At 37.9% G+C, this 10735-nt stretch overlaps 1 protein-coding gene and 1 pseudogene across 1 annotated transcript in view; both read right to left on the bottom strand.

Annotated features, from left to right (window-relative positions):
• The window catches only part of LOC108543057 (cofilin-1 pseudogene), an 11266-nt pseudogene extending 5904 nt beyond the window's left edge, over window positions 1-5362 (bottom strand).
• RARB (retinoic acid receptor beta) overlaps window positions 1-10735 on the bottom strand; it is a 550096-nt gene that overhangs the window by 286313 nt on the left and 253048 nt on the right. The gene's annotated exons all lie outside the window — the stretch shown is intronic.

Genomic DNA, 10735 nt, shown 5'->3' with positions numbered 1-10735 from the left:
CTTTTTTTTTTTTTTTTAATTTTAGAGAACATCCCATTGAATTCACAGCTTCTTCTGGGGAGAAGTTACAACTTCACAACACTGAGCTTTCTACCAAAGAGCAAGGTCTCTTTGCATTGATTCAAGACTTAAATGGCTGACAGCGCAATTTTTTTTAAATTTATTTTTTGAGATGGAGTCTCACTCTGTCACCCAGGCTGGGGTGCAGTGGCACGATCTCGGCTTACTGCAACCTTTGCCTCCTGGATTCAAGTGATTCTCCTGCCTCAGCCTCCTGAGTAGCTGGGATTACAGGCACCCACCACCACTCCTGCCTAATTTTTGTATTTTTAGTAGAGATGGGGTTTTGCCATGTTGGCGAGGTTGGTCTTGAACACCTAACCTCAGGTTATTGGCCCACCTCGCCCTCCGAAAGTACTGGGATTACAGGTGTGAGCCACTGTGCCCAACCGGACAGCACAATTTAAAATTTTTATTTTGATCTCTGTTAAATTTTCCTGTAGATATTTTAACTTTTTTGGTCAACAAAAAAGACAGTGTATTACACCAATATTCAGTTACCTCTGGCTTGGCGGAAGCAGTACCTAACCACTCCATCCAAGTAAATGATCATGGTTTTTCCCTGTACACTTCAGACATTCTGGTCAAGTTCCTGAAGTCTGAATGCATCACACATAACTTGTAATGGGTCATTTGTCCTGTTTAACTCAGGAATAATTGTACTCGACAACCCTGATGCTTTCTAAGCTTATCCTAAACTTACTATGCCTCATACTGAAAAAGATCTGCTTGTTAAACACAGATTTCCACACTGGGGTTATACCACTTGGAAAAACAGTGCTCCCACAGGGAAACCCAAAGTTCCTTTGATGGACTTACAGGCCTATAATTTGAAGGATATAAAGAATGAGCATGTTTAAATATCAATGTTGGGTGGATACCTCAAAATTTCCCAGGTTCTATCCTCTGTGCCATAAATCAAAGTATTTTTAAGGGATTAACTGATTAACATTGAGGCTTTACCTGGGATTTGACTATATGCTACAAGACTGAAGGAAGCAGGAGTTGAGTTCACTGGGAAAGAAGCCAAATCATATCTCTGGTCAAAAACAAACAAAAAAGTAAATCTCAGGTTTCACAAAAAGCTCCTTTAGCACTTTTTTGAGAGGTATGTTAACATCAACAATTCTACCTATGAATTCACATAAATATAAGTCTAGATTCTAAATATCACTTTGGTGCTAGAAGTGAGATTTAGCATTTAGAAGCAATAAATTAAATATCTGACATGAGGAACAAAGTAAAATGCAAGGAAATGGCAGAAGGGAAAAATGTTGGAAATCCTGGGTCAGGGACTGATGAACTAATAATGGCGTCAGAGCAGACAGGCTTCTCATTGGCCAAACTTTCAGTTGTATGTCCTGGTCCTGGAAAGCTCCTTTTCTGCAAATACCATGGATCAGTTCCAAGGATGATCAGCCATAGTTTCAAACTGAAGCTGGTGTGAGAGTACTACTGCAGAGAAAGTAATATCTTATGGAATGGTGATAAGACCTTACGAGTCATTTTAATTTATTATAATATTTTGAGGAAAGATAAGGAGAATATAAGGAAAAAAAGAAAATGCCCTAATGTTCTTTCTGAAAACATTCCGGCAATATTCAATGACTGCACAGAATTTGCTGTGGAGAGGAATCGTGAAGATTAGGAAGTGGGTGTGGGGATGTTGTAGAGGTTGGGGTGACTTCTGGGGTCAGAAGTTCCTTAGCAGCGCTTGCCTTGGTCTAGACTGATGCATCAAGAGATCCAAAGGCAAAACATCCATTAGCAAAAAAAAAAAAAAAAAAAAAAAAAGATGATCCTTATTATAGAGAAAACATCCCCACTGTTCCAGAAACAGACTGATTTATGGCAAACTTTTGACCACACAAATTAAACTGTGACATTGAGATAGTGCTAGTTACTTTTCTAATGAATAGTTCTAGGCTAGATCACTTTTCAAAAGAATAAAAGAAGTGATCTGAGAGTATATCCTGAATCAATAAATGTCCGTCTACAACTCACACAGTACAGAATCCACTGTGAACATCTCTCTTTTCTGGATGGTAAAACTCCTTAACTCTACAAATACAGGGTTTACTTCATCATCAGATCACTTTCTCATCACGACCTGTGTCTTCTCAGGCAGTGGTGAGCTCTGTTATTCAGGAGAAAAAAATCAAAACTGCCATGCATGCATGTAACCATGTTGAATGGAATTCTTAGGCCAGTGAGGAAAAGACCCTCATTGGTGGGTTTTTATGGTACCTGACAGCTCTTTAATTTTGGTTGGTCAGATGAGATTGTCTGGGCCAAGGGATGGAGAACAGACATAAACTAAGAATGTGTTGAGAAGGGAAATGGGTAACGGAATTGACGACAGTCTTACCTATAATGCAGCTGTCAGATTCAAAATACTCAAACTCCCTCACCCTGTCTCAACATGGCCATTCCACAGAAGGGAAACTAGTTATCTTTCCAGGGAATGAAATGGATGCTATTAAGATACTCCCACAAGGATTTAGTTATTATGTGGGCATTGCCTATGCCATTAAACTGTATCCCAGGAGGACCTGAGGGTTTGATGGCAGAATCTCAGGATCACCAGGATAAGAGGGTGAGAAAACATGCATGTCACTTCCCTTATTCCTCATGTTCCCCCACTTTTCAGAGGATAAAACTTCACCATTAATCTAAACACATCATTTGCCATATAAGAATTTTCTTTCATCTCCCCAGGTCTGAGAACACAAACAAATTGGTCCAATATATTATTGAAAATCATCTTTAATATTATAGTTAATAAGAATTAATGGCTAAATTAGGTCTTCTTAAATCTAATTATTCAGTGATCAAACATAAACATGGAGTCCCGGGGAAAGACAGAGCATGAGTTACTATCTATGCTGGGCACTACAAGAGTTAAAATAAAAGGTTTGTTAATTGACACAGAGAAAAGGACATTAAGGATATTGTCTGATGACAATGCTGAAAAAATCAAAACCTTTCTGAAATTCCCTTCTGTCTTGCAGGTCATGAGAGAGTTTCAGGGTGATAATTTTTAAATGTGGAGGCCACTTACAATTCTGCTAAGCACTATTATAGTGGCTATGTGGCTGGGTGAAAATCATTCTTTCAGGAAGACCAAAGAAGTCTACATTTTCTCCTAAAGATTTCCTTCTTTAATAAGGACTTGAGCAGATCCCTGTCATTGTTCTAGATAATGGATTACCTACACATACATTTCCAAGTGTAATGACACTCTTGCTTATTAAAGACCTCTCAGCTGAAGGGGTAGAATATTATGAACTGGCCAAGCCATTCATTTTCTTGAATATGTTATTCAGTATTTTATGCTAAACCAGCAATACACCATCCATTTTAGTACAATGATCCTTATGTTCAATAAAACTGAAGTGTCGCATCATAAATCATTATAGTCATTTATTTTACATTAGACACATTAGCCACTATATTCCATAATCTATTACAATAAGGTGGATTTAAATGTACCCCAAGGAACTGCAATAATAACTCGAGAACCAAATATAGCAATTTATGGATAAAATATGCTTAACCTAAAACTGCACTAGCTATCGTGATGGCTGTGAACTCTGAATGGAATTTAGTGCTGATGGTGACTGAACTCAGCTATACATAAAGAGGGAGGAAAGAGAAAAAGAAATGGCAGACCTTCCTCTAATTTTCTGTTCATTAATTTAAAAAATGTACTAGATTATTACACTATCAGTGAGACAGACATATTTTGCTGGAGGAACTCATGCTCAATTGAAACTTTTTCTAAGTAACACATGTTCAAAATCTCTAGTTAACTATTCAACAGGATGCCTGTTGTTTCCAACAACAGCAGTGTCTGGGAAAGCTTCATCAATTCAGACTAATTCTACTAATTCTGCATTTGTGAAAATTCAGACAGGCTGGGTGGTGTGAAGAAAAAGGTTTGCATATGTGATTCGTAGCATAAAAGAGGTACCCCGATAATGTTTTTATACCAGAGAAGCATTTCAAAATAGCCTTAAGTTTGTAGGAGGCATTCTTTTACTAATAGTTGAGATGATAATTATAAATTCTTATCAGTTAATGAAAATTATTTTCTCAAATGATCTCTTAGATAATATTAGCCTACTCCCATTTCCTATATGTATCTAAAAGCAATAAAACTGTGTCCTATAATTCAGATTCTTCACTAATTTGGTATCCCTCCACTTAATCATGGATAGTGAGGTCTTTGTAATTTTAGGTAAATAGTTACTACTCATGTTATTTACACTGCTAAATAGCTCACTCGGCAATCTCAGGTCTTTGAGATATGATCATGAAATGAGACTAGCTTTATTATATTGCCGGATATGAAGTCCTTGCTGATCAAGATTAAAATATGTGTTTGTTTCTGTGTTCAGTCTGAGATAGCATGACCCAGAACTGGCATAGTTAATTCTTCCTCGGGAAATTAAGGAACAGATTTACATTTCCCATTTGTAAGTCCTCATTCACCTACCTTCCCTTCCTTCCTCCCCTCCTTCCTCCCTCCCTTTCATCCAACCACCTAGTCATCAGCCAATGATACATTTAGTGACTATCCTACTTATTTAATGCCTTCTCTGTGCCAGACACAAGGCAGGCACCAAGAACACAAAGAACAAGACAAGGCACCTAACACTTGTAATAAGATATTTTCTATGATTACATTCTTCCTTTTATCTATGCAAAAATGTTGTATTCTTTTATACCATTTATGATAATCAAATACTTAACAGTTAGTTATAAGATTTCCCTCAGTCAACATTTATAGAATTATAAATTTATACATAAACCAAATTCTGAGGGGAAACAGAGGACCTTGGTTGGCTAAATGACCTGGGGTGAATAATTTATTCTGTCTAACCCTCACTTCATCGGTACAATGAGGGGGTTAACTGGATAGTTTCTTTGAGTTCCTTCTCAAATTTTAGGACTTGAATCATTTTCTCTGTCCTATATAGTCATCGTTCCATTTATTAAAATGTCTCCAGTGCAAAAAGCGACAAAAAAGTTAAAGAACTAGAAAATCTCGTCATTGTCATATTTGTCAGTCTCTTGCAATCCAGTCTACACTACTTTGTCTTTTCTTTTTACTGTCAACTGCTAATACCAAATGTGCTGTTCTCTAATCAGTTTGCTGTCTAATTTATGCCCGTAAAATATTGTTACCATCTGATGACGATGCGAACACCAAATCTGTTGTCTCCACTCTTCGAAATCCTCTTTCAGCATCAATATCATCCTGGCTTTGCTCTTTTTCAGATATATCTGAATTATACATTATTTCCCCCAGGCATGCTTTTCCAAATTAAATAAAATTTCATTTTCTGTTTCTTGCCTTAATGCTACCAGATGACTTGGCTTAAAATATTTACAGACTCCACTTTGTAACATTTTTAATAAGTTGGCCCTATTGTATGTATTTATTTTATCTTGTGTTTTAGAGGGTTGTGGTTTGTGCTCACCCATAATTAAGGCTTTCCTCTAATACCATATGTCATCTTTGGCACGCTCTGTCAATTATGGAGAAAAATTACATGCCCTACCTCTAGATAGATGGAATAGAAATTACATAAATAAATAATAAAGATATACAGATACAATGGTCTTCAGATCAACCTATGGGCTCAACAAGGTGCCTCATAAAAAAAGTTTATGTAGACAATAGACATCTATCTGTACAAAATCTTTAGGCCAAATTTAGAAATATAAAAATATTTCTGAGCATATTATTCGATCAAAAAAAAAAAAAAAAACAAAAAACAAATATAAACCAGAGTCCAGGCTAGTAGATCTAGGTGACTGACAGAATAAATTTAATGTGGAAGGTAGTTACAAATATTTTGGACAATCTGAAAACCAAATGGTATGATGATAGAGATTAATGTAGGTCAGGTGCGATGGCCCATGCCTGTAATCTCAGCACTTTGGGAGGCTGAGGCGGGCAGAACCCTTGAGGTCAGGAGTTTGAGACCAGCCTGGGTAACATAGTGAAACCCCCTCTATTAAAATAAAAAGTAAATTAGCTGGGTATGGTGGTGCATGCCTGTAATTCCAGATACTCTGGAGGCTTAGGCATGAGAATCACTCGAACCCAGGAAGCAGAGGTGCAGTGAGCTGAGATTGCAGCACTGCACTCCAGCCTGGGCAACAGAGCAAGACTCTGTCTCAAAAAAGGATTAACAGAGGCAGGAGGCACTATGCATCCTAGGCTGAAGAGGTAAATGGTCTTATCCAAAAAGCCAGGAGCCTTCCATCTCTTACCAGTGCTTCCTTTTGGCCAAATCAGGTAAAAGGATAAGTGAATTGAGAGGGAAGTTAGGGAGTCTCAAACTTCTGAGCCACTCACTGTGCACACTCCTTCCAAGACCTGGGAGGGGTGCTAGCAAACTGTGTACATGGTCATATATATATAGTTTGAAAAAGTATAGTATTTTAATTTAAATAGTTACAAGTACTTTCTTTTTGTTCTTTGATATCCCCTGCATTATACTTCTCAAGTACGCCCCTATCTAGGGACTGATTAGGGGGAGTTGAGCTGGGAATTCATTTAGTTTCTGTCTAGTGGGATATGTGTATATGGTTCAGTTTTTTTTTTTCTGTGTAGATTTAAACCATCGGTTGTAGCTGACATAAGAATTGAAGGCTACTAATACCACTCATTGTGTGAAGTCTGGGAATACCAGAGAGCCTGTAGACATAGAACTGCCCCATACGCTTAAGAATTTTTCCACATCCAGCATGAATTTTAAATGCCCACCAAGTGGATAAAGAAAATGTGGTACCTACACACCACCATGGAATACTACACAGACATTAAAAAGAACAAAATATTGCCCTTTGCAGCAACATGGATGCAGCTGGAAGCCATTATTTGGTTTTCTGTTCCTGTGTTAATCTGCTTAGGACGATGGCCTCCAGTTGCATCCATGTTCTCATAAGTGGGAGCTGAACACTGAGTACTCATGGACATAAAGATGGAAGCAATAGTCACTGTGGACTACAAGAGAGGGGAGGAGGGAGGCAGAGAAGGAGTGAAAAATTGTTGGGTACTATGCCCACTACCTGGGTGATAAGATCAATTATACCCCAAACCTCAGCATTACACAATATACCCATGTAACAAACCTGCACATGTACCCACCTGAGTCTAAAATAAAAGTGGAAAGTATTTTAAAAAATTAAAAAATGAAAATATAAAAAAGAAATACTCCACCAGACATTCAGATAGGTGAAAAAAAAGGTTTTTGTTGATGTCTTGGTGTTAGAATGGACTGTAGTAATATACACACACCCATTGTGCCATTTTACCTGGCATTCACCTCAGATGTCTCAACCCCAAGAAACTGATGACAGATTCATTGGTTGCAACATAAGAAACTTAAACTATCTTAAAATCTTACAGCTCTCCTGTGAAAACAACTTGATAGAGGTTTTCCCACAATTGACAATGATCCCTACAATTTATGTAACATTAATAATATTATGAATAGGAACTTTTCTACAATACTGAAAGGGAAAAGAACAAATATATTTCATGCTTTCTCCTATAGAAAATTATTGTGTAAAAAAGAAACAAACGATGAAGGCTAAAATCTAGGAAAAAATTTATGAGCAATACTCAAAAGTTTAATAAAAAAAAGACCTAAATCTTTTTCCCAGCTTTGTTTATTTTGGTTCTTGATTTTAAAGTTCTTGAGAAATTTAAGACGTATGGTTTTGTTGATTAAAAAAAAAAAAAATAACTAACTATATATAGTATATACCTATTGTTTTATTTTTTTTTTTTTTTTTGTTGTTTTCTTTGATTGAGAAAGAGTCTGGCTCTGTCACCGAGGCTGGAGTACAGTGGCGTGATCATAGCTCATTGCAACCTCCAACTCCTGGGCTCCAGGGACCCTCCGGCCTCAGCCTCCCAAGTATCTGAGACTACAGATGCATACCATCACACCTAGCTATTTTTTTTTCTTTTTTGTAGAGATGAGGTCTCACTATGTTGCCCAGGCTGGTCTTGAACTCCTGGGCTCAAGCGATCTTTCTGCCTGGGCCTCCCAAAATGCTAGAATTACAGGTGTGAACCACCACGCCTGGACTGTTACTTTTTTCTCATAGGAAATAAATAAATATTCTCTTTTGTACATAATTTTGTATGTATAATTTTGTATTATGACTAAAGACAGCCCCCAAATTGCATAAACTTTAGATCCTATAGACCTGCTGACACAGAGCTTAGGAAATGAATTTTACAGTTACCTAAAGCAACACAGAGTAGAATAGGAGAAAGGTGGAGAAGGGATCTGGGAGCCAGTTAGCAAAAGACAAGCACTACAGTATATTACAGAGCTTGCAAAATCTCTGGAAGGTCCAGGGAACCAGACAAAGAAGTTTCACAACCAGAGATAATCGCTGACATCACACCAGGGAGTTGGAGAAACCTACTTACTTCCCACATTAGGCATAAGCATTCCAGTTCAAGCCACTAATGTACTGATAATGAATTTTGAATGGTATCAACCACTGACCCATCTGCCATGGCTGTCTCTAGAAACCTGATGTAGATCTTGCAAACCGAACCACACATGCATGTCTGTTTGGGTCACTAACTCTTAATTCTAAGTCTGGTTTATCTACATTTGATTGGAGTAGCCAGGGTCACTCATCCTAGAGAAAAAACAAGTGGGTCTTCTTATTCCCATAAGAGGGGAACGTCCAAGGAAAGGATTAATGCTGGGAAAACAAAAACAAAAACAACAAATAGATATCCACTACATTCCACCACCATCATCCCTATTTTAGAGAATGGAAACAGAAATGGAAGTCTTGACCTGGAAAGCAATCTGCTCACATTCAAATTAGCTAGAAATGGATAGAGCCTGGATGCTGCCTCCAGACTTGAAGACACAAATTCAAATGCCTCTAGAATCCAGGGTGTGATACAGATGGGTGGAGAAAAGCAGCAGTACAGTGTGATGAAAAATATCAACAGACCATTGGTCACCAGGACTGGCGGCAACAGGGAGTGGCGAGATTGAGGCGAACCAGAGAGCCCATGTCCATCTAAGAAGGACAGCTGCTTCCGAGTTCCTCCTGGCTGTGGCTGCATGGGAATGTTCCCCAGTGGGGCCATCTATGCAGATTGTAAAAGAGAGGTTAGAAATCTAGATTTTTATTATGAAATGTCCCGATTTTTAAATGTTTTTAACAATTGAAAAAACTTTGTGACTATTGTTTGGGCCACAATTGTACAAGCTCATCTGCTGCTAGATGATTACCTCAGGCTTCTATTTGCAATTTCTGCTCCAGAGAGAGCTCTCACTCACTAAATTACATTTCAATTAATCACATTTTACAAACCCACTTTTAACTCCCAGCCTTTACTTTTCCTCTGTACTTGACCAGAGTAGAGTCGGAAGGTCTGAATTTTCAATCCTGACATACCAATTATTAGCGATATAATCCTGAGTCCTTTAACTTCTCAAAATCTTAGGTCTTTAACCGGAAAACAAAAAAAAAAAAAAAAAAATCCACTCTGCCTACCTCCTGGGGTTGTTTTGAGAATCAAATGAAACAATGAATATGAATGTGTTTTGAAAGCTATCAAAATCTACAGAAAAGTCAGTATATTACTTTTAATGATAACCTTAATTTTCAGAAAAGTAATTACCCCAAATTCCTCCTTTCCGTTTATAGAAAATAACACATTAATTTTTCTTCCGTCTCTGATTCTACCCCCATCATCCTTGGCATTTCAAAACTGATTGCCTTGTAGTCAATAAGTTCATTAACCACTTCCCTAAACACCACAGGAAACAACTCATCTCCCCCAAAGAACCCATATTTTGAACACAAGCATTTATTTTTTTACATACTTTTTTTCCTTTTTTTTTTCTAACCAAGTACAACATTAATGAGTTGTGTTTTACTTGAACTTTTGTATGGAGATTTCAGGGTAACTGACTTGAACAAGGAGGCAGGATTTCTTAGGAGGTCAATCAGGAGGCAGAGCTTGAGTGTGAGTATCCGCATCCCCCACTGTCATTCCTTGCGTTTTTTGAGAGTTTGTGTCATGAGCCTGAACTGTCTATGTACCATATGTGCCCTGGGGAAAGCCATTCTTATTGAAAGGTAAAATAAAGCCATCACTTATATGAAGAATGGAACCCATTTGGCAATGATATTCCTTTCCATATTTCCCTTCTCCGAACATTTTGTTACAGAGCAAAGACAGGCATAAACCTCACCCTGCTTCCCTTGTGGAAACCCTCAGCTGCCCCGCCGTGAATACTGATCTGGCACTATCTGCCACCAATGGGAAATGTTTGGGGGGAACATCTACATATTTGATAGTATAGCTTTTGTTAATTAAATAAAAACTATAAACAGAGAATATGTGACAAAAGGAAAAGGTCCAGATTTGCAAAGTTCTTTTTTGGCTACAGGAGGCCTCTATGAGGAGGAAATGAAAATAGCCTTTAGTACCGACCCAAACAGTATGGATGGCTAGTGCCGTATCTTTTAAAATTCATACCAGTGGACTCTTCTAATAATTGTCCACGCAGGGCGGTTCAGAATCTAGTCTTCACTCCCATTCTTTGTACTTGCAGCTGGGACTCAATTCTGTTTTCACAAATACGCCATGTGCATCCTCTCTTTC

The sequence above is a fragment of the Rhinopithecus bieti genome, unplaced genomic scaffold (genome assembly GCF_001698545.2).
Source record: "Rhinopithecus bieti isolate Rb0 unplaced genomic scaffold, ASM169854v2 scaffold_23460, whole genome shotgun sequence".
In the NCBI taxonomy this organism is placed as follows: Eukaryota; Metazoa; Chordata; class Mammalia; order Primates; family Cercopithecidae; genus Rhinopithecus; species Rhinopithecus bieti.
Note: the sequence above shows the minus strand (reverse complement) of the source record. Positions and strands in the feature narration are given on the sequence as shown.